Here is a 26,069-nt window from a genome sequence, read left to right on the forward strand (position 1 = left end):
GGGGTATTCACAAAGACTGTTGATACATTTCCCAGCTCAAAGACCATTAAGTTTTAGTAATCATAAAAACTGCGTTAAGTTTGTTAAATTGAAGTGTAAACATGCCGAGGTGAAAATTCTATTTGATTTTATTTACTCTACTTTTTCCAACCGTGTTGGACCTTAAGTTTATTATAGCCTCTTACAGCTAAGCCAGCTTCCCTCCATATGAATGTTCTTACACTAAAATTACTTACTCTTTGGAACATTCCTAGACCTTCTTAGTGGTACTACATGATGCTCAAGGATACTAACATAGTCTCTGGCTTTCCATTTTGAGAATTCAAGGTCGGAGAAAGAGGAGGCTTTTATGGTACTGCAGTACTAGTGCAAAATATTTTATCCCATAATGTTCCTTTTAGAATAAATATTTACCCACAGTATAAATAAATTAACAAGCAAATGGGCAAGACCAGTGGCGTCGGCAGGAGGGGGGTCAGAGGGGGCCATGCCCCCCCTACATCATGCTGTGCCCGTGTGCCCCCCAATTGAAACGCTGTCTTTTTTTTTTTTTACACCCTTGATAGACGCAGAGGAGAGAGAGGGATGTCGAGCGGTCGCTCAGTTTTTAGCAACCGTTCGGCCCCTCTCACTTTCCTCCGCGAGGCCTCCATCTTGGTCATGGTGCCGTCATTTCATGCTGACGTCATAATCCGGCGCTCCGCAGTGAAGCAGCGCGCACCGTGGCAGAGCAGGGAGAGAGAGGCCTTGCGCTCCCACCGCAGGACTTCTACAAGGTAAGTGAACTTCAAAGCTGGGAGAGGGTAGATAGTGAGGAGGGGATAGATAGAGAAAAGGGAGTGAGACGGGGTAGATAGAACAGACTGGGCCTATGCGGCCTCTACGGCCGTCCTTAATGCAGGGCAACAGGGGCACGGGCAGCCCCCACGATCAATTCCGCTACTTACCTGGCAGATGCATGCGAGCAGCGTCTCCTCTACCACCAGGGGGATGCAGGAATCCAACAGAGTCACATGACCCTGCTGCGCGTCTGCTTCCCCTGTGCAGTAGAACAGGTTGTTCGTGGAAATCTGCGAGCGGCACGTACATCTTCAGTTCAGGTAAGGGGGTGAGGGAGGCTGTATGAAGGAGTATGTGAGACTGAGTGAGTGAGTGAATTAATGAGTATCTGTGAAGGAGTGAGTGAATGAATGTTTGTGAATGAGTATATGTAAATGAGTATCTGAATGAGGGAAATAATGAGTATTAATGTATGAATAAATATCTGAATGTGTGAATGATTATCTATGAATTAGTGAATAAATATTTGTGAACAAATGAATGAATATGTGTGTGTGATAGCATGGATGTGTAAGGGGGGCAAAGATGCCACAGGCAGGCTGTTTTGGTGGCAAAGATACCACATGCAGGCTGTTTTGGGGGCAAAGATGCCACAGGCAGGCTGTTTTGGGGGCAAAGATCGCAAGTCCTATTCTTCCAATCTGGGTCCTAGGCAAGGTTGGGTGCCAGATCTGATTTTATACTAAAGGGGTGGCTGGCATAAATACACAATGTGGGGCTGGCTGGGGGCAATACGCAAGGGTGTGGGGGCATTAATTCACAAGCGGGTGCTGGCTGGGGCATCACATAAATCAATACTAAAGTGGGGCTGTCTGGTGGGATAAATATAAAATGTGGGGCTGGTTGGGGGCATAAATACACAATGGGGGGCTCTCTGGAGTGCACAAATACATGTGGGGGCTGGTGGCATCAAAACACAAGAGAGCCAGCTGCGGCCATCACATAAATCAATACCAAAGGGAAACTGCCTGTGGAAACCCTCCGGATGCGGGTGTCAGTATGGCAGAGCCTGTCATGTTGTGTGTGTGTTTGGGTGTCGGTGGGGCAGAGCCTGTCCTGGTGTGCGTGTTTGGGTGTCGGTGTGGCAGAGCCTGTCCTGTTGTGTGTGTCTGGGTGGCAGAGTCCATCCGGGTGTGTGTTTGGGTGTCGGTGTGGCAGAGTCTGTCCTTGTGTGTATGTCTGGGTGACAGAGCCTGTCCTGGTGTGTATTTAGTCATCTGTTTTCTGGCCCTTTACTTTCTGTAGGAATAAATTGAACTATTTAATTTTTACTTATCCAGACATAAAATGAGTTTCTTCCCTGCTGTGCTGTGCTGTGAGTCTGTGACTGACAGATTCACTCGTCGTAAGGGTGATCTGACCAGCCAAGGCCCAAGGAGTGCCACACTGCCACTAGTTTTTTTCTAAGTACCAACTAAATGGTCAAAGATTAGTTACTGTTTTGAATTTTTCATTAAAGATATAGCACTTTATATATATGTAACTCTAATTGATTACAGTGACAAAAGCATGCTGAAATATAACTAATAGACAACAAGAAATGGTATATTCAATTTGTCAGATGTTGGTTTAACAAAAAAATAAAATAAAATAAAAATGGGCTGCTTAGTCTTAAATGCCCGGGCCTATTTTTTGTCCCAGTCCGGGCCTGTATATATATATATATATATATATATATATATATATATAGTATATATATATATATATATATATATATAGTATATATAGTATATATGTAGTGTTTTATAATTGCCCCCCCTACTTTGGTCCCTGCCCCCCCATGTGCCCCCCCAAATATGAATGCTGGAGACGCCACTGAGCAAGACTGATTTTATGCATAAAGTACAAGGAACTCTAAAAGGGTCTCTATTTTGGTGCTATGGTTGGTCTAGTGCAAAGGTTATTGGTGATAGGGGAAAGTGGGCTTAGCTAAGGTTTTGTTGTAGAGACATCACATCTTAATTCAAAATTGTAATAATATTTTGCAAAAAAAAGTTAGTGAAACCCCATTTGTTTCTGAAAGCCCCAAAGCTACCTTCCAAAATCCAAAAACTCCAGAACGCATGATTAGGGTGTTTTAAAGAATTAATGTACCGTATTTTCCGGCGTATAAGACGACTGGGCGTATAAGACGACCCCCAACTTTTCCACTTAAAATATAGAGTTTGGGCTATACTCGCCGTATAAGACTACCCCTCTACCCAGTATAAAACAACCAGCCAATCACGGCAAGTGATGTACCTTACCGGTGATTGGCTGGTTGTTGTATACAAAGCCTGCTTGGATTGGAGGGGTCAGCTGTCCCTAACATATGCCTGTCCACACACACATGTATAGACATACACTGCCCTCACATACCCCTTCCTTTACACACATATACACGTACATACCATCTTACAAACACACATATACACATACACTGCCCTTACACACACCTGCCCATACACATACACTGCCCATACACAGACATATTCATACATACACTGCCCTTACACACACATATATATATATATCTACACATACTAACATACGCCTGTCCATACATATACATTTATACACTGCCCTCACCACACACCCCTGCCTTTACACACACACACACATATATATATATATATATATATATATATATATATATGTACACACCCCAGCTTACAAACACACAAATACCTACACTGCTCTTACACACACCTGACCATACACATACACTGACCATCTCACACCAACATATAGACACATACACTGCCCCTTTCTCCCCATCTCTTACCTTTCTCATCTTCTGTCTTCCATCCAGTTGTGGGAGCGTGAGGTCTGTCATTTCAGACCTCTGGTTTACTGCTCCCTCATCACTACGCGCTGGCAATTGATGCCGAGCGCCGGGACATGACATCATGATTTACAAAGACCCAACCACCTGCATACCATGTATTTGTATATACTCTATTGTAAGATGACCAATCTGTTAATTAGTTCAGATACAGAAATAACAACACCAAAACACGATATTAGAGAACAACAATTGTTAGTAACAACAAAAGCTCCGGGTTACTTCAACAACAACATGGGGGAAACCTATATCACCAATAGCCAACGCCCGGAATACGCTACACAACAGCAGTCTCATGTTCCAGCAGACCTTCAAATTAATAACTGCGCAACAGGCCTTTTTATTCTCAGAACAGGACGGTGATGTGGCATCCATTCTGAATGGACAGTCCTCTAGGACCCAGCAAGCCATGTGCGCAGACAATTTGCAATTACTATGCCTGTCACACTATGTCATCAACTATTATTCCTATAAACCATCCATAAAGGGTCATTAACCTAGAGTCACCCACTGAAAATAAGCTCAAAAGCTTACACAGGCTTGGTAAATGTTTTTTACACTGTAGTATAATATTCTTTGGATATAAGTTAGCTACATAAATGTGGCTATTTTAAACTAAAATGGTCAATGCCATTGTGTTATGGAAAACAAACAAAAACATGTTCATGACTATAATTGCGAACAAATATAAAAACAATGAGCACAATAAGTCTTTGTAACACCTTCCAATAATTCCTTAAAGATTCCAGAGCAGAGAATTCTGTATTAACCTCTTTCTTTGCCTCCAAGAAAACTCTAGAGACCAAGAGGACGAGAATTAATTGGCTTTATGTATTCATTGTGATTATGTAATTTACTTGGATTATCTGTTCTCAACAAACTAAAAGAAATTGCCTTATTGGCAGCTATATACATTTTTGATGTAAGTTTGTTATTGATATTAATTTGAAAGATTTTACTGACGTGGACATAAGGAATCGTTTAATGTTATTATATTGTATGTATGTTTGAGTATATTAAAAATTTTTTGAAAAATACACTTTCTTCTTGCAATTCTATGTAGGATTTCTCTCACAGATTGTGATGGCTGAAAAAAATCCTTATTTGGCTAGGTTTCCACTTGGTTTTTTTTAGCTAAAAACGCCAATAGCGCCACCTGGCGTTTTTTTAGTGAAAAAACGCAGCAGCCAGATGTTAGCTGTTCTTCAATAGGAAATCGCAGAATGCCATATCCACTTGGCGTTTTTTCAGTCCTCTTTGGCGTTTTTCTGCTTTTTTGGGCTCTGTGGCACTTTTTTAAAATCGCAGCATGTTGACACTCTGGCATTTTTTGCAAGGAAATCTTGGCGTTTTTCTCCAATAGAAGTCTATGGGAGAGAAAAAAAGCCATGAAAAAGCCATGTGGGTTTATTGCCTTGGCGTTTTTTATGGCGTTTTTTCCACAGTTACAATGCAGAGGATGGACCCAGTATCTGTGTGTCCTACGAGAAATAGGCTGGAAACAAACAGTTTGACACAAAACAAAGTTCATATTGAATTCTACACCATTTGGAACAAACATGCCATTACAAACAAACACACCCAACTGGATCCTGCTTGCCAAAAGCAACAGCAAACAATTTGCACCATCATTTGGGGCCAATCTTCCTAGAGGAGCAGACATTCGGAATAAAGCAGGCCTTACAAACCACAGAAAAGTGACAAAAGGGTCCGCCGGGGCGTTTAAGTAGAACTCTACCAAGTAAATGACATCAGGGGGCAGATACTTGCCATTTATCCGAATCCCTTTTAGCTGGGTGAAACTTCTAACTTGTAAAGGCTGGAAAAACTGCCTAAGGTCAAAAAAAGCAATTTCCACAGAAAGGCTAAAACGCCAGAAAAAACTCCAGAAAAAAACGCCAAAATGCAGGAAAATGCAGTGGCAGTTTTCTTGGCGTTTTTCATCAAGAAAAAAAATGCAGGACAAAAACCCAAGTGGAAACCTAGCCTTTATGTTCAGCAGCATAAGTACAGCACCCCAGTTCATGTGTTTTCACAAATAGTTGGGTCACTTGGCCTTCCTTCCACATCAGATGTCTGGCTTTTTTGGCTTCAAGTCTTCCATGATGACCACTTCTGATCAGACTTCTTTGGATAGTAGATGGGTATGCTAGGGTCCCACTGCTTTCTGCCAATGCTGAGCTGATGGCACTGCTGGAAATATTTTGATTGTGAAGAAAGTAAGCATGATACAGTATGTCTTTCATATGTTGCACTAAGTTTACTTGGCCGACCACTGCATCTACAGTGTTCAACATTGCATGTTTCTTTGTGCTTCTTTAAAACCGCTTTGAAAGAACATCTGGAAATATCTGCCTTGAAATGTCTGCTTAGAAGAGACCTTGCTGATACAGTATAACTACCTTGTGGCTTGTTGCTGTGCTTGGTCTTGCCATGGTGTTTGACTTTTAAACTAACTGTTTTCAGCAACCTCACCTTGTTAGTGAGTTTGGGAGTTCCTCTTGTTTCATTTAATAATTTGATGTTTATTAGCATGTGTTTGGTATAATTGTTTAATCATACACCTAACTACATGCCTACAACATCCCTGACTTTGTACGAGCATGCATAGAAGAATTGATGGTGTTTTGAAGGTAAAATGTTCTGTTCACTCACTTTGCATTTTGTTAAATTATAAAAATAAACTATTAACAAGTCTATTTTTTAAATCATTCTTACTTTACAGAATGTTTTCCGACTTGGCTAAAGCCTGCCTTTGCACAATACTGTGCATACAGACATGTCAGAATGTTTATATAATTTTAAATGGTCTTAACAAATTACCATAATTTACTATGATTTAACTGTGTTTGGCATATAATATTAAATCTTATAATAACGACCAATTTGTTAATATATAGTTAAATGCTTAGACATACCATACTTAAATACTATTATAATACATTTTATTCTGAAGTAATTTGTTAACATGGAGTAATGTTAACAATTAAACTTTAGAATTTCATCCTAAATTCTTATTTTTAAGGAACAGTTTAGTATACCATGCAGCTTCACCAACAAATAATGTATATTAAAGTACTTTGTATTCTTCAACCTGTTAAAAAAAAAAAAAAAAAACATATCTCTTGCAAGCTGCTGTAGCTGCCGTGCACTCGCAAGGTGGCATTAGGCTCTCATAGGCATTAAAGTGCATGGCTGGGTTGTCCCTTTACTTTGTACAGAAATTGCATTACACTTGAAAATATATGGTCAGTGCTCAAGTATAGATTGTTAAACAATTTGTTTTGGAGAAAGACAAGCATACTGTTTCCAGTATTGGCTGCAAAGAGTAAACCAGTGAAGAAGACAGTGTTCCAAACTATGGTTCAGAGACTACAAGTACTTAAATTGATTGTCTATTTCTATTGCAGACTTAAGACATAGGAACAGCTGCATAGTGAAAGGTACAATGCTCCAAAATACCAAGCAGAGCATATTGTTCAATTAAGATCAAAGTTGTTTTCCCTTAAGTTCTACAAGTACCTTTGGCTCAAGCAAGAGCCCAGCTGCTTCGGGATATATATGTGTGACGGGACCGACCTGTACCCCGACTGGGTACTCCCGCCAAACGTTGCTTCCTCCTGACGGGACACCAACAAGTAACCCCTTCAGCACCGGGCAGAACCAGCGTTGTAGATAGAAGGAGGGACGTCGCTGCACCGAAGCCGCATTGGCACTGTGGCTATCCGAAGCTTAGCTACACAGTGTGGCTACAGCCCACCCCAAACATCAGGCAACACTCATGTTGAGGTGAAAGCAGGACTCATTTATTAAAACCAAAGACAGAGCTATATATACACAAGTAAGAAAAGGGGCAAGACAAATATCACATGATCTAATTACCATGGCAGGAAGGAAGTAATTAGATCAAATCCTGCAACACAATATCCGGGGGAAGGACAGAATGACATGAGACGTAAATAATTACATTAATTGGGGACGTAGACGTGGAATGACGATAGACATATAATTGGCTTAAGACAGACAATGGCCAGGACACAGGGATAACAGGAGCTCACAGGATTAACAGCTACCTGTTGTGTAATTGATAATTAGGTATGCAGCAGTGACACCTAGTCATACCTACAGGGGGTCTTAAGACAAGGGCTAACTCACAATACCAGGGGAAACACTTCACACTTATACAATTAACAATACACAGACAATCAGCCTTCTTCCTACCACAGGATGTCCAGCTGATGTTACAGTTCTGATACTCTGAGTGCTAAAACATGGGGTACATCAGCAGACTGAACCCCTGTATCCACACACAGAAGTCTCTACAAGGCCTGGGCCCATAGTCGATAGGGAGGAGGCTGGCTCTCAGGCCTCTCCAGGGGCCCCAGTGATGGAGGGTTCTGTCACACTTCTCCCCCTTCCAAATAGGACTGACACAGGAGGAAACCCCAAACGGGTTGACTCCGTAGTCAGTTAGTTCACTTAGCCCATCAATGCCCTCCCGAAACTGGTGCCCCAAATAATCTGCCCCTCCAAGAGCAGCACTCCCCCGCCCCACCTCTGACTCTCCAGAAAAATACAACTGCCGCTGGAGAGAAGTGCCTACAGCACCTTCTCTCTGGAATCTTCCCAGTCGCTGGGGAGTGATGATGCCTGCATCTTCTCCCTGGGGCTCCTGTTGTCGCTGTGGTGATGGGTTGGCAGCGCCATCTCCCAGGTCATCTGTGCGCCACTGGGGAGGAGGGAAGACACCCTTGGCTCCCTGAACTGGGGTCTGGGGCTGGAAAGGGAGGACAGGTTCCTCCACTTCCGAATCTGTAAGCTGCTGCTGGGGAGACTGGCCGCCTGCGCCATCTCCTGTGCACTCACTTGGTCGCTGGGGAGTGATGCCACCTGCACCCCCTCTTTGATGCTCCTTCTGCTGCTGGGAACATGGGCCGGCTGTGCCGTCTCCCGGGTCATCCGTCAGCCGCTGGGGAGGAGGGACGACACTCTCAGCTCCCTCAACTGGGATCTGATGCGGGGGAGGGAGAACAGGTTCCTCCGCTCCCAGAGTTGTGAGCTGCCGCTGTGGAGACTGGCCAGCTGCGTCATCTCCTGGACACTCACCCACCTGCTGGGGAGTGATGCCGCCTGCATCCCCTCCCTGGTGCTCCATCTGCCGCTGGGGAGATGAGCCGGCTGCGCTGTGTCCTGGGTAATCCAACGGCCGCTGGGGAGGAGGGACGGTACCCTCCACTCCCAGGTCATCCGTCAGCCGCTGGGGAGGAGGGACGACACCCTCAGCTCCCTCAGCTGGGATCTGCCGCTGGGGAGGGAGAACAGGTTCCTCCGCTCCCAGAGTTGTGAGCTGCTGCTGGGGAGGCTGGCCGTCTGCGCCATCTCCTGTGCACTCACTTGGCCGCTGGGGAGGGATGCCACCTGCACCCCCTCCTTGAGGCTCCTTCTGTTGCTGGGAACACGGGCCGGCTGTGTCGTCTCCCGGGTCATCCGTCAGCCGCTGGGGAGGAGGGACGATACCCTCAGCTCCCTCAACTGGGATCCGCCGCCGGGGAGATGAGCCGGCTGCGCTGTCTCCCGGGTCATCCAACAGCCGCTGGGGAGGAGGAATGATACCCTCCACTCCCTCGTGCTCCTGCTTCCGCTGGGGAGATGGGCCGGCTGCCGCATCTCCCTGGATTCCTGTTGCAGGTGCGGGGCAGAAGCCAGGGGCTCTCCACCCTGTTGTCAGCGCTTCAGCTGAGGGGTATGGATCTGGGCGAACTACCCAGCATTCGGAGGACCCCGGTGTGAATACCGCAGCCTCATCTACCCATCCTGAGTTACCATCCTCGTATAAACAGTCAACAAAATCCATGGATACTGGGGCATACTGCTGAACATGGTCGAACAACTCTTGATATGCCTGTTCCAGTTCCCATTCTTGTGTGACCAAATAATCCAGGTCAGCCCACAGCTCGGCCACATATGGGATAGCCTCTGCCCTGCGCTCCTGGATGTCTTCCCCCCGACACTCCGATGTACTTCCGAAGTCGGGATCCTTTTCTATGCTTTCCAATAGTAATCCCGGGCCGCCGAAGCCATAGCCCTCTGTAGGACCTTTATTCTCCAGCCCCGGGCATAGCTGTGCTGCGTACCACCGCAGAGCCCGATATCCATCGTCCAACCTCAGCTCTGTCTGGACCAGCACCTCTAACTCTGCCACCCATTCCTCTTTGGGCTGCTCTCCCAGCAACGGCATTCGTGCCTCCAGCTGGAACCAGTAGATGTCCTTGCTGGTTGGGAGGCACTTACCCAAGTATTCCTGTTCCCATCGCAGAGTCTCCCACCAGAGTTGCCGACGGATATGATCACTCCACCGCAGCTCGTCCTCAGCCGATACAGGTCCGTTGTGTTGGGCCCATGCCTCCTGCATACGCCATCTGAACTCCAGTTCCATAGCTGAGGATCCTGGCGTTGCTCCTTCTCTGCCCGAAGGGTGACCAATTCTGGTGCTTTGGATGTCCCCGCTCCGGTGTGAAAGAGGAAACTTCCGGCCCCGGAAATCAGACCATAACAAATTTCTTTAAGGAAGCATCCCACCGCTTGCCACCAATGTGACGGGACCGACCTGTACCCCGACTGGGTACTCCCGCCAAACGTTGCTTCCTCCTGACGGGACACCAACAAGTAACCCCTTCAGCACCGGGCAGAACCAGCGTTGTAGATAGAAGGAGGGACGTCGCTGCACCGAAGCCGCATTGGCACTGTGGCTATCCGAAGCTTAGCTACACAGTGTGGCTACAGCCCACCCCAAACATCAGGCAACACTCATGTTGAGGTGAAAGCAGGACTCATTTATTAAAACCAAAGACAGAGCTATATATACACAAGTAAGAAAAGGGGCAAGACAAATATCACATGATCTAATTACCATGGCAGGAAGGAAGTAATTAGATCAAATCCTGCAACACAATATCCGGGGGAAGGACAGAATGACATGAGACGTAAATAATTACATTAATTGGGGACGTAGACGTGGAATGACGATAGACATATAATTGGCTTAAGACAGACAATGGCCAGGACACAGGGATAACAGGAGCTCACAGGATTAACAGCTACCTGTTGTGTAATTGATAATTAGGTATGCAGCAGTGACACCTAGTCATACCTACAGGGGGTCTTAAGACAAGGGCTAACTCACAATACCAGGGGAAACACTTCACACTTATACAATTAACAATACACAGACAATCAGCCTTCTTCCTACCACAGGATGTCCAGCTGATGTTACAGTTCTGATACTCTGAGTGCTAAAACATGGGGTACATCAGCAGACTGAACCCCTGTATCCACACACAGAAGTCTCTACAAGGCCTGGGCCCATAGTCGATAGGGAGGAGGCTGGCTCTCAGGCCTCTCCAGGGGCCCCAGTGATGGAGGGTTCTGTCACAATATGAATAAACTGAGCAACCATTGCCTGTATTGTGGATTGTGGAAGCAGAGTAGGGACATACTTCTTCGAATTGAGTCCAGGAAACAGTGGTCAAATAGGGTAATTTTTTTTTACCCCTGGGCCTTTCTTCTGCTATAGACAGCATGTTTTATAAAGCACATTGTGGAATTTTTATGACTATTACAAAGGAACAGTGTTCTAATTTACCCAATATGCATATTATAAACTGTATAATAGTTCTTCAAGTTGCTTTGGTCATTTCTTCATATACCCCTTCTACTTCTAACTAATTGAACTATAGGAAGAGCAATGAGGCCCTTGTATCTTTAGGCCCTTGATAGTTACATACTTTACCCTGTGAGAAAGATGTCAATTTTCCACAGCTGCATTGTTGTAAAGGTGACAATAGGGTAGGTTTTAATCTCACAGGATATCAAGAAAATCTCCTATGGACAGATGTATATTTTATAATTTTTAAGGTGATATGACAACCGACCAATAGTCCCAAACAACATAATTGACCCTAGCCATTAGGTTTGTAAGAGCCCCTTCGATCCATTCCAAGGAGGCAGCAACTGTTACACCAACAAAAACTTTCAGGGATTTCAACATACTATAATGTTCACTCCTTATAAGTATATGTAAATAAGGTGGAATAAAATGCCACCATCTACGATGTAAAAGTGGTGCAGGAAAGTCGTATTGATGGAAATATTTTGTGTTCTCACTGTTAGTGAGTAATATTTTCCCCTAATTCCACACCCCTGCCGGTGCAGTAGCCCAGCAGCTACATTCAAACTGTAGACTCTTAACCGATTGGTCACTGTCACGATGCATTGTCCAACTTTGTATCTATTGGTTGCTTTAAGTTAAATGTCTCCACCCCCTAATGTGCTTCGCCGTTTTTTGGTTATCATGACCCAGGCACCTGATTCACACTAAACCTTCTGCAAAGGAGCTATATATTCTTATAAGACCTGTAGCTGGGTCAGAGGGCGAAGCGAATGGGATTTGTAACTGGCATGCTTCTTTTGAATGAGCCATATGTTCTGCCTCAACTATTTGGGATCAGCCTATGCAGCGTTCTACAGGAGGACAGCAGGAGGTTACATCTGGATAAAATATGATGAAGGACAACTTCAGAAATATTGATTTCAGCCACCTAATCTAAATAATTGAAGATGTGTAATAAATGTGTTCTTCTTCCTTATTTCGATACATGACTACTTATGATCATATAGTATAGTTTGGGAAAGGAATCCCAATGTGCAATTACTCCTTTATAGTAGATCATAAAAACAAACTCTGTCTTGTTCTAGATAGCAAAGCCCTTATCACTGTGACTGATGCGTTTTGAGATGATTCACAACAATTCATTATAATATGATATATATTTGCCTTGGAAAGATTTTAGTTTGTGTAGTAAATGGTCATCTTAAACATATTTATTACTAAAAAATAATAGTAATAATAATATAGTAGTGCTTTTTCTGTGTACTGCTAGAACCTGGATCAATCTTACAAATGCAGTCAAGATAAATCATGGCTTTGTTCTTGATCCAGATGCTTTATGTAGTGTCCCATCCAACTTAATTGTTCACAGACTGCTTTTTTGGAAGGGTACATGGTTATTGAGTGTGCAATAGAAAATTCAGAAGCATTGACTGAAATCCAGTACTAAATAAATGTGAGCTAGATAAACTATTTTCTTTGGACATTGCTTGATTTTTGTATGGGCTGCCATTGTATAGAGTAAAACGTAGCTTAACGAATTTTGATAACATCAATGTTACTAAAGTGTTCTTATGATGCTTTATAACTCTTACCACTTCCCTTTAGAATAAGGAAATGTTATATATGCTCAAACCTAAATAATTTCAATGATAATGGATGTAGCATCTGTAAAAAATGTCTTACAAGGTGGCAGCAGTTGTAATACATGTGATGTGACATGTCTTCTTAAATCCATATCTTTACCTGATTACCTGAATATTTATTGGTTTTGAAATATGTTAAAAAATGTTTGTTCTGATAATGTTATCAAACCCTTTTCAGTTATTTGCATTCATGCAGAAGTGATGTTCATTGTAACCACTGGTCTTTTTGGTTGTGAAGAAAATATTTAGTGGTGGCCAAATCTGAAATTTTCAAAACTAAAATTATTGCGTATGAACTGTATTAAAAAATTGAATAAAAAAAAAATTGTTATCACATTGAGAAGGTTACTACTTACGCTATTCTCTATGGAACATGACCTGACAGTAGAGGTCCTTTTAGCGGAGGCTCAAGAATATGGATACTTTGTTCTACAGAATGAAGATGCCCAGTATTTAATGGTAGATTCATTTTTACAAGCTTAATAATTTCCAAATGATTCTTGGAAACATTTGGATCCATTCTTGTCATGCAGGACATTTCATCTAGAATGTCATGCTAGTTTCCAGTAGGCTTGAACTTTAAGCTGTAACAATGCGGTCTGAGCAACTTAAGAACATCCAGTTCTCATTTTCTTCATAAAATTAAACCCTTGACAGTTGTTATAAAGATGAAGTGAAGACCACAAGCTAGTGTGAACCTGGCTCCAGTGTAAAGAATACAAAAGCTAGCTTTTAAGAATAATGAAGAGACACATGATATCCTCTGGACTCATAATCAGAATGGCTCCTCCTAGAATTGTCTCAGAAGCCCTCATGGTAGAATTATGTCATTCACTCTACACTTCTAATTTATTCAGTAACAGAATGTGCACGTTTTTAGTGAATCTGTAATGACTATTAACACAAACCATATATTTTATATATTATATTTCTTTCCTGTCTCTTATTGCTTTTACTGTTTCATAAGTTATTCTCTAAATACAGTTTTATTTCCTGAAAGCATTTAGTGGCCATTTTTTTTTAAATTAGTTTGGCTCATTTCCATCACATGCATTCTATTTTTATTTTCGTATTTTCATGATGTTTTCAGCCCCTTTACCCACAGACCTAAAAGTTTGAGATAAGGGAAGCATTTTAATAATTTTGAGATTTTTCCTTTGATTTCATGTAAGAACAGTGGATATGTGGAACAGCCTTTCAGCAAAAGTAGTCCACAGGACCTCTGAGATTTTTCTTTTCCTCATCTTTGCAACTCTCGTAGGATCTCTTGTAGGATATTTTTCAATAGAGATAGATATACTGTATGTGGCACTGCAATGGTTAACTATAACGTTTTCCCCTTTTGCTGTATGTAACCTTGCACATCCTGTCTCTGATTGTTTCCTGGGAAGGTCGCAATTTGCTGATACTTAAAAAGCAACACCTGTTTGATTTATTGGACTTATGAATGCATGTAATGCATGTACCCACTTTTAACCTTAACCACCTTTCCTCAGAACATTGCCAAAGCACCAATCCCAGCTTGTTTAAGCTTACCTGGCTTTAACAAACGTAACATCTTCTAATTAACTAGCAACCCTCTCAGAAAATGTGTAGGCAGGAGGTGGAAAGACACTCGGCTACAGCAAACAAATGAAAACAAATATGCTAAAATTTCCCCTATTTTTGTTTCGGTCAGGCCCCATCCGGGCTGCAGAGCTGCTTATCTCTGTATTCAACACTCGGGGGAGTGTTGAGTTACCCAGCACCAGACCCTGTCTGACTCCACTACTGCGCATTATCTCCTGAATACTATCAATGGGTGATCTGGGTCATTGCAGTCGTCTGTATGGACCCAGGTCCCGTACAGTATCATTGGAGGCCCCTCCTCATTTTCAGACTCTTATACAAATTAACAAGTTAGGCAAAATAAGTTCAAGATTGTACCAGTTCGCACAAGTCTACTCAGCAGTAGAGCTGGACAGTAACTCCAGCTGAAGGATCAACATGTGTCTTATTTGTTACTTTTATGCAAAATGAAGGTCAGAACCTGGAACAAGGGTTTCACCCAGAATTCACCAAGTTGCAAAGTGCTATTTTCGTCTCATTTTCAGAGACATTTTTTAACCTACCTGTAATCAACGATAGTTGGACATTGCACATCTATTTTAATCTGATGTTTTAAGAGTATTTGATTGTATCTTCTACTTGCAATTTACATCAATGCTTAACTGAGAATATCCATATGTTTGTAATTAACTACAAATTGTGGTAAATTAGGGTATTTTTCTTAATGTTTCTACTGAGGTTTACCATAATAGTAGTAGCCAATCCTAGAGACAAATTGAGATTCTATATTTCTATGGAAACCCAAATTAGTATTCTTGCATCCTCACACTAATAGCAAAGATAAGGCACAGTCAGAATATTTGGACTAATAGTACTTCTTGTGTCCCTCATTCTACAGTATATTGTACTGAAATATTAACACTTTTTTAAAGAGCCTCAGAATCAAGAGTAAAACACATAACTGTATCATCTATCATAAAAACGAAAAACTAAAAACACCCAAAAAACACGTGTAAGGTGATGGTAAAAGAATAGGAACCAAAAATTACTTCTCTAATGTATCACTGCCGCAGCCCAACCAGAACGCTCCTCTCGGCGTTCAAACACGTAACCAGCAAAATTCGGGGCGCATGTGTACATAGAAAAAAGAAATAATCTTATAGTGTAATATTGTCAAGAACAAGAAGCTATGTAAAAGGTGTGTGCATTTCACACCTTTTACATAGCTTCTTTTTCTTGACAATATTACACTATAAGATTATTTATTTTTTCTATGTACACATGCGCCCCGAATTTTGCTGGTCATCTATCATAACTATCAAATTTTTACTAATAAATAGCAAGCATAATAGAATAGAGATTGGAAGGATTGCTTGCATTTTAAAGGTGATTTAGTTTAATGCATTTGGGGGGGGCAAGCTTCCTTTTGAAAACCAATAAACATGAAACACTGTTCCAGAAGGTATATAATTCATGCACAGTAATGCAAACACAAAAAAGGGAAATATTAAAAAGTGATTAAACAAATGGAAAGAACTCTACACGCACAAATGGCATTTGGAATGTATAAAAAAAGTAGATGTAAACATACTGTGAGTAGTGTAAATAAATGATGGCAGTTATCGTTTCTCCAACGTCATCAGATAAACATCTGATCACAGCAAGAGGAATGAACCATGCAGTAATCTGCGTGGCAATGCATAACATTTTCCATTTTAAGATTACGGTTTCTGAATTGAATTTTATTGTTACTATGTCTGTCCAACTTGAACTTTAAAAAAATAAAATAGAACTTTCACCATGGTCGGCATCCAACCATGTCAAGACAGAGTATTATGGCAATGAAGTGGTTTAACTATTTCCTTTTCAGGAAAGTCATAACCCCCTGTGCCTCATTCTTGAGGCATTCCCCATTGTAGATGGATTTGGACCAGTTTATGACACTCATTGATACTTTTGGCTAATTCTGAGAGGCTTCAGAAAATGTATTTATTAAGTGTAAAAATTGTGTACAAATTAGGAACAAATTTACAATCCTCCATATGTTGTAATATAGAAGAACGGTTGGGGTAATTGTTCAAATGCTTTTTTTTTGTGGAGAGAATATTTGTAAAATGCTGCTAATGTTCATGATTCCCATACCCTTTACCCCTGATGAAGCCAGTATACTGTAAAATGCATGCTGGGTCCTTCTCATCTGTTTAATTGGTATCCATCATTATAGCCTTAGGATTCGTACTTTGTACAGAAATTTGCTAGTTTCTGTAGCTCATAGATCACCTACAGGGAAGCAATTAGGTGCTATGATCACCCCATGAGGCCAAGTCTGTCCCTATGGAGGTTGATCTTTTCTCGTTAATTTATTATTTTTGTAAGTTATTTCACTGATCTCTTATAATCTACCTAGGAGAGGAAGACAGGAAACTGGCCAAATCTGAGTGTAAGGATTGATTAAATGTGAATTCTTTTTAATTATATTGAGGGTGATTTGCACAAAAGAAGATTCTCCAAAAGCTAGTTGTTTTAGCAGTAATCTTTTACATTATTTGAGTTAGGGGTAAGTTTTTTTTAGAATTAAAAAAAACACCGTATTTGCTCGATTATAAGACGACCCCCCAAAATCTAAATATTAATTTAGGAAAAAAAACAAAAAGCCTGAATATAAGACTACCCTATAGGAAAAAAAGTTTTACTAGTAAATATTAATTCATGTAAACAATTTTTTCATATTTAATAAAAGCTATGATTGAGAAAAATATATATATTTTTATTTCCTTTTATTTGCCAACCTGCCCCCCCAGTTATGCACATCTGCCCCCAGGGTTGCCACTCTGCCCCAAGAAATGCCTTATACCCCCTATTTGCCACTCTGCCCCATGATGTACCTTTTAACCCTCTATATGCCACTCTGCCTCCAGAAATGTCTAATACCCTCCTATATGCCACTCTGCCCCATGATATGCCTTTTAACCCCCTATATGCCAGAGTGGCATATAGGGGGTTAAAAGGCATATCATGGGGCAGAGTGGCATATAGGGGGTTAAAAGGCATTTCTGGAGGTATATATATATATAACTGCTAATAGCAATCACACTCCTATCAAGCCAAGGCAGCCAGTACATGCTGGAACCTGGGGATGATAGGAGTGTGAGTACAGCCTCCCTATGCCATGCTACCACCACCACCCCCCTTACACATCCATGCTATCACACACACACTCATTTACAAACATTTAAATACTCATTCATTCCATTAATCACACATACTTCACACATTAATAACAAAAACCCTACCCCACCCCCTTACCTGAACTGCAGATCTCTCACTCGAAGACTTCTGCAGGGGCTCAGCTGTGCGCGCAACTTCTCTGGCCCCGCCCCCAGAGGAAGGAGGGGGAGGCAGAATTATGTGACACTCTGCTACTTTCCTGTTCTCCTGCTGTTAGAAGAGACGCTGCTCGCGACCAAAGCACCGGTAAGCAGCCTGGCCCCAGCGGACATTTTTTTGAGGTCTGTTTAGAAGACGACCTCGATTATAAGACGATGGGTATTTTTCAGAGCAGTTGCTCGGAAAAAAACCTTGTCTTATAATCGAGCAAATACGGTAATATGTTTTATAAATTGCTCAAATAAACTCTTACATGTGCAGTAAAACCAATTATATATTCGTGAAAAACAAACATCTCTGAATTATTATTATTAATACTATTATTATTATTTATTTATAAAGCGCCGACAGATTCCACAGCGTTGTACAAGATGAAATTTTTACAGATAACGACAAGTACATTACAGCAATTGACATACAAGAGGAATGGAGGGCCCTGTTCCCGTGGGAATTTACAATCTAGGTGGTTAAATCATCCAGTCCTACCAAAAATTCAAGTGACTGCTGACAGTGGTGAGATAAGAATGGAATCAGAAACCAAGTTTTTAGATCATTATTATTATTATTGAATAATATTTACAAATATTATTATTATTATTTAATATATTTTGTTAAAATATTGAATAATTCCAAAGATATGAGATAATCTTCTTCATAAAAGTAGAGTTTCACTTTGCACATACATTTAACTGTATGGAGAAACTTCAGGAGCTGAACATAGTGACCACATATCTGTATTGCCTGTGATAGTCCTAAAGTCCTTACATCCAAAGAAACTGTAGTCCAAAAAAGCAAAACAGTCCATTCCTTTTAAATATATTTATATAGATTTGTTATTTTGTATTGATTTTATGGGGGGGTTCATAGTGGGAGGAATAGGTTTGCTGTCATAGTCACTGAGACCTGACTGCTGATAGGAATCAGGATTTTGTCTTTTTAACATTTAGTTAGCAAGAAAGCAAGCAGCCATATTGGATACCTACTGCATGGACCCAACTACTGCTTAAAGGATTATTTATGCTTTTTGACACTCCACTCCACAAGCGATATGTGGTTCTGTAAACCCTGTCCAAGGGAGGCAAGTTCTGCTAAGTGACTCGTCTTCTTTTGCGTTATGTTGGCCCACTTTTTTTAGAGGCACCTTAAATTGCATTCCATTTAGTGAGTTGTCTAACTGCTAACTGACTTGAAGTGAAAATGCATGGTTAATTATTCAATAACTTAGTTCAGCACCTATTAAATTAAGATGGTAAGTGATAAAAAATTGAGATTGATCAAGTGCCATTTCTTACATTGATACTTTTGGGGGTGTTGCTTTGTTTATAGGCAGGGCTAGCTTGAGTATGTCCTCAAGCCCATTAATGACAATGCATTGTAGAGGCTTTGCTGTGAAGGGGCTTGTATGTCTACATTTCTGCATAGTGTTTACAAGAAAAATCATCATACACCTCCTTTGTTGACCCTGGAACCCTAGACTGCCTAGCAGACTTATGTAGTGATGTATGGATGTAAGGGTAGTGAACGCTTCAGTGTTGAACTAGCTGCACGAGCAACACGAGCCTGAGTGAAATATGAGTGGGCAGGTGCTGCACACACAGAGTAGTACACAACGCTACAAAATGGATTGTATTTATTTTTTTCAAAAACATTTCCTTTATTTTTCAGAAATTGTAAATGAAATTACATCGCTACGACAAAAAGGAGGCAAGTACATTTTCCACTTATCTTGGCTGAGTTTACATTTTTCCAATTCAGATATAGAATTAAGAGAAACATTTATCGGGAATCTCACTAGGCTCTGTTATTTTTTTTACAGAAAAAGCAAACACAACAAGTGAATAAATATATAAAAAGTATATTCTCTCCTCGAGTAGCAGCACCCAAAATGTTTCCTATTACATGTGCTATTTCATCCCATGTGATTGGTGAGTTTTAGAACTCACTCTAGTCATCTGACAATGGAGGAAGAGCAATTTGATTTAAAAAGGTATCTTGAGTAACTGGGTCAAAATCATCTTTGCGTAAAGATTTTTAGAATGTGTTAGGAGAATTTCAGACTCTGTATGTAGCAAAGTGGAGGGAGACCTCAATGCTACTATTGGTTTGTATTTCGAATGGGTTTTAGTCATTCTGGCTAGAAGGCATTCAACTTTGTTTCCCTGTGCAGCATATTTTGCTTTACAATAATGTAGTTTCAATGTGGCTACTTCTTAATAACGTATTAAAAGTAACTCTGGCCAGAAGAAAGGCTTATTTCTTGCGAGGACTGGGGGATTGCACTTTTTTGGACATTGGTAAGGGATCTAAGTAAATCTTTTTTTTTTTTGTATGATATGTCCACAGAGGACCTCTTTGGCAGTGTGCCAGAGTAGTACTGGCTGTTCTTGATGTTGGCTATTGGTTTGTGAATATTCCAGCCAAGCCCCTTGTAAACTATTTTTAAAATCTTCTGAGGAGTATAAGTATTGAGGCATACTCCAGTTAAAGGATGATAGTGTGGAAGGTTTAAATTGCAATGTGAGCAATATGGATGGATAATCCAATATTACCAATTCCTTAAATTTGGTATGAATAGTGTGGTGTAGTAATGATGTTGATATCAGCAGATAGTCTGCTAATCTTGTTAATGATTCGTGAGGGGCTGAATAAAATGTGTATTCCCTATCCTACACATCCTACAACCATCTACCAGATTCACTGAAGAGAGTTTTTGTTTCTTTTACTTGCTATGATCTACTGTTGTATCCACCCAAGCATTGAAATTGCCTCCCAGTATTATTCCCCCAGGCTTCTAGGCCATTAGTTTTAGCATTAATCTCGTGAAAGAGTTTATCTGTGTTGGTATTTGGGACATAAATGTTACATAAATGGATTAAGTAAATTTCCGTGGAGCAGCTAATTATAATAAATCTGCCTCAAGGGTCTAATATTTTGTGGTCAATGTCATACAAATTAAAACAAGGTAGCTATACATTCCCCTACCGAATAAAACCTCAATCTAGTATGTTCTAAATCAGTGAGATGTGTTTCTGATAGAAATGCTAAATGTGTTTTCTAGTTTTGTTTTTTTTTCAGGTGAAAATTGGTTTCTTTTATGCTGGATTATGTACTCATTTAATGTTCCATGAAACTATGTTCAAATGATGCTGTTTTAAGATTGCCTGTGTGAGGTGTTAGATGTCACATCAAGTGACATCTAATATGCTATATAAGGTCACTATGTCAGTCGGTACCTTCAGTATAAAACGGGGCCTGTCCCAGAGAGGAGGCTAATTTATAATTCCTATATTGCATCATATATGTTTGTATATGTAGAGGTATAAAAAAGTGAATTTGAAGAAAGTTCCAAAATTTAAGAATAAGCTTCCAAGCTTAATGTTATTAACCCTTAAAAATGGAAAATATTTTGCCTGTTCCTATGAACAGTTAATTGGAAAAAGTAGAAAATGCCATATTTACTAAAGTATAATCATTACAGAGTTCAAATATTTACGGAATAGAATCATTACTGGGGCAATGAACTTTGTTTACGCCGTGGCAAGGGTTGCAGGTCCACGGGATCAATAATTTTAACTGAGTAAAACCTAATTCTGTTCTTAGCAGTCAATACTTTTGTCTGTAACTTTTGTGACTCTAATAGTTATAATTGAAATGTATGCCCACTTTTACTTAGCAGATAGTTAGATGTGAGAACTAGAGGTAATGCATGACCATAATCTTTTACTTACCTAAGCAAACAAATCAGGTGAAAATCATAGACTGAGAGAGGTGACAAGCATTGGTGACCTGTGCCATCCCGATTTGTTATCTTACACAAATATGCCATTGAATTGTCTCTCTTGACTTGGGGCTGTGCTACAAGGAAATGGTCTTTAATTTTATCTGTGATTCTCATCCTCAGGCTGTGCTTTCCACAAAGTCTGTGATGCTGCATATTGGCACAATAGCATTAAAATATCAAATAGACTCATGCAATTTTTCATGAAAATTACCTGTTTCGTGCATTTGTACGAATCAATGAAAACCAGGATGATCACATACTAAACTAATAAAAACAAATTGCAAAAGTTCTGGCTGTGATTGATGGTTCTAACAATTTGTGGGAGTTTTTCTGTATTTTTTTCACTTTGGCCAATCAGCATTTACAAGTGAAGGGACAAGCATTAGATAAATAAGTGTGCTGGTGCCATTTTGTGGAGGTGGAGTGTGAGACAATGAGATTAGCAGAGGCTTAGATTAATGTTCATCAATCATATACAATACTGCATTTTACTTAATAGTTTATTTTAGTGCTGAAAATGTACTGTTGGGTGGATTGGAGAAGCTGTAGTGACTTCTATAGTGTAGACATTTTCCCCCTGTTCCTGAGTACAGTTGATTAAGACAGTTGCCTATTTATGCTATTAGCCAAACCTGTAATTTGTGGACAAGTTAATTTTTTAGGAGTTTTCTATCATATCATCTATTATTCTTCATTGTGGACTCATATGAAATAATATCATTATTTGTAATGAGTAATAATAATTATATGTCTTTTTTGTTGAATATATACCGTGAATATAACTGTACTTTTTAACTTTAAGGATATACCCAAAAAATAAGAAAATAAAAATGTGGGTATATATTTACTTCAAATACGTGAAAAAGACAAATTACAGTTACATTCAAGGTATATATTCTAAAAAAAGACTTATTACAATCCAAATTTAGCTTCATTAAGATAATATTATTTTATGGGAGTCCAGATTCCACAGAATAGGGCTGGCCTGGAAAGCAACTGATTACAGTACTTAGCAGGGCCTTAAAATGATATAGAACACATGTTAAGGGAGGGTTGACATTCAGTGTGGGAGAGAAAGTCGACGTTCAGTGCATGTTCACACTGACGCAAGGAAGAGAGGTTGCCTTATAGTATTAGAGTGTGCATGTGCTGGAGATTTATAGACAGCTTAGATGATCCATGGTCTTTTGCATAGTTTATTTAAAGAAGGGAGTGACTAATACTATTCAGAGCACTAAAGCTGTGATAAAACAAGATAAAACAAAAACAAACACAGAAATAATCAATTAATATCACCAATATGGAGAGAACTAAAAGGATTAATATAATAGATTCAATTAGAAATAAATAAACAGATACTTGCACATCATATGTCAACAATTGTGTCAATAATTTATCTATACTGGAGGTATTATTAACAAAGCATTACTATGTACCTGTCTTCAAAATCATTGAATCCATTTCAATAATATGAAAAAATCCAATCCATCAATAAAAGTTATGCAGAAACAAAAAAAAACCCATAATCTACTACAAACCAAGTCCCCCATTTTCACATAATAGTCTTTCCACTCATCCATGGGATATCAGCTGAGGAAGGGGCAAAGCAGAGCCCATGTCTCATTAATGCTAATTACCATGGTACAGTACCAGGTGATGTTTGGAAACGTCAGTTTTAGTTTTTGTTGCATAACCGGAGATTTAAGTTTGGAAAATGGTGGCCAAAGTCTGAAAAATGAGTCATTTTAAAATGTGCATGTTAAAATTGGTGCCTAAACAAGCCATTAAGAGCACACATGTAATAACCTCATATAGGAGTTTTGTTGTGAATATATTAATGCAGAATTATCTTTTGTGTATCCACTAATACTATTTTAATAAGTTTAGTATACCGCACCTGAGCTCAGTTTTGCTTCTTTTTTAACAATAAGTAGACTTGTGCATTCGGATTTGTACAAATTGTAACAAACTCACTGATTTGTATGAATGCCTAAAAACGAGGAGAGCCTCAATGAAACAAATTAAAATGAAGCAGAGAGCTCTGAATTTTCGTTCCCATGTTTTGAGTTTTTTTTCACTCACTCTCGCATGCTCCCTCAAGTCTAGCTATTGTCTCTCTATTTTCCCAGCGTCTCCGCACAACTTCTTGTTCTCTGTTTCGTCTGTCTTCTTTCTCGTTCTGATGTAGTAGTTTTACAATAGGGTGGAACCTCAGAGCACAGTCTCTCCCTCGGTTGGCAGGATGAGGTAGAGGCTGTCCCTGTTTTATGTGTCGAGGCTTCGTCCTTTTGCTAAAGTACTGCATCAGGCCAGAGAAATCTGGATGAAGTCACGGAGAAAGGGAAGCATTTCTATACTTCTCTTTCTCCGTAGATCCATCTGATCTGTCCTGGGCATCCAATTGAGGAAGAGGGTGGGCCTCGAGGCTCTGCCCTATTGTGGCATTACTTTGAAGAGGACAAGGTTAATGCAGAGGAGAGCTGGGAGTCCTCTGAAACGGCAGTAAACAAAATTTTCTTAACGGTGTAATAGGCTTGACCCAAGGCAGCACACAGCACCCCTTCATGGCTATAAATGGTTGTATTCTATGCTGCATCACAGTCTACCATATGTGTTATATATATGTTCAGTCTTTAAATAAACTTAATTCCCGCTGTGTATTTATAAATATTGACTACAATACATCATGGCAGTAGAGTATTCCTTACATTTGTTCTGGCAATGTCCATTTGCATAGGATTTACTGGTCTCAAAAAAATCTCAAAACTGTGTGGAGAGAGATTTCCTTCTCCATCATTCTATATTTTGTTTTAGGAAATTTACATGGAGGCTGCCATGGGGCCTAATGTGTTGTGTTAAGGTCACTTTTTAGTTTTCTAGAAACCCTCGGATCCTGAGGAGGGAACAGGTCACTATCTGAGTTACAGTTGTGCTCTACTACCTGCTTAAAAACTACTCTATCATCAACAGTCTTGAGGAGGAAGATTAGTCCCCAGCCTTCACCATTCTTCTTCCCACAGCATACCCAACGTTTTCTTAAAAAAGGCAAAAGTAAATCAAATTAATCCAACCCATGCTGGAAAAAAGAAGATTAGTGAATGACTGCTAGTTGCAGGGGAGTATGGTTATATATTCCTGGGCACCAGCAGCCTCAAGTGGTTAGAGGATGCATTGCAATCTTCTTTGACTTCAACAAAAGTTAAAGACATGTATGTCCTTGCCTGCAGTTTACAAAATTTAACGTTACATATGCTCTCATGTATTTACGAGCAATAATATAAATGTGTTTACATGTGAGGACATGCCATTGATCAGTTGACTATTTAGTAAACAGTGCCAAACTCTTACTATAAAAACTGTAAACAGTAATTATCATAAGGACATATTAATGCATACTAAATGTTTAAACAGCAACTGGTCATTAACAGGGTAGTAGACAGTCCACCTAGTACATAATTTGACAGACTCTTTTGCCTGGTGGTAAACAAAAGAGCCGCATCTGTAGTATATAACTTAATTCATGTGAGTTAATGTATACTTACACTGTGCACACTGATCAACACATTTCTTGTTATAATAATTTATTTTTAATAATAATCATTTTCAATAACTTATTTTATTGGTTAAAGTAAACATTAGGTATTAACAAGTTACAGCATGAACATCTGGCTTTGGAGGGTCTCGCTGCCAAGTGGGAAAGCCAAGACAACGGGAAATATCCACCCATACTAACTATAGTATATAAATATAATAAATACACATATTGTATAAAAGTATATTGGTAAATTAGGAATTATGCATATTGAATTTAAAGCTGTATACAAAGTCAAAACATTCCTTAGATGTTGTGCATGGTTTCATTTTTTATGTTCAGATTTCTTCTGTATTTTTGGGTTGATTCAAACACACTGAACTGACACTCAAGATTCATTTGTTCATCAGTGGTTTAGTCAAACACCAGTTGAGGTTAGTTGTGACGAGCTGAAAAACCACAATTTCCAACCAAGTTCAAGCAAGTGGACCATGAGCTACAGCATGTGTTCAGTAGAAAATAAATCCTCCCCAACATAAAATGCCCTATTAACCATATAAGAGTCAGTTTTCCCTTCCGTCTCCACAACCTAATGCAGAGGGATCTGTCATTAGTAGGCTACTCAGAGCTCTTTTCTTCTGGGCAGTGGCTACTTGTAGTTATAGGGGTAGCAGTACATAGGGATACAGAGGGCCTTTAGTGTGAAGGAACTGGTTGCGGAGCAGGTGGGAAGTGAGTAGGGAGTATGCAGGACATGGGCAGGTAGTGTGTATAACCACATGCTGCTTCCCTGCCTCGAGAATGAAAAAGGCAGGACTGGGGTGTTACAGAGCTGCACAGTCTCT

The sequence above is a fragment of the Sceloporus occidentalis genome, unplaced genomic scaffold, assembly GCF_023333645.1.
Source record: "Sceloporus occidentalis isolate IW3139 unplaced genomic scaffold, rSceOcc1.0.p SCAF_28, whole genome shotgun sequence".
Lineage (NCBI taxonomy): Eukaryota > Metazoa > Chordata > Lepidosauria > Squamata > Phrynosomatidae > Sceloporus > Sceloporus occidentalis.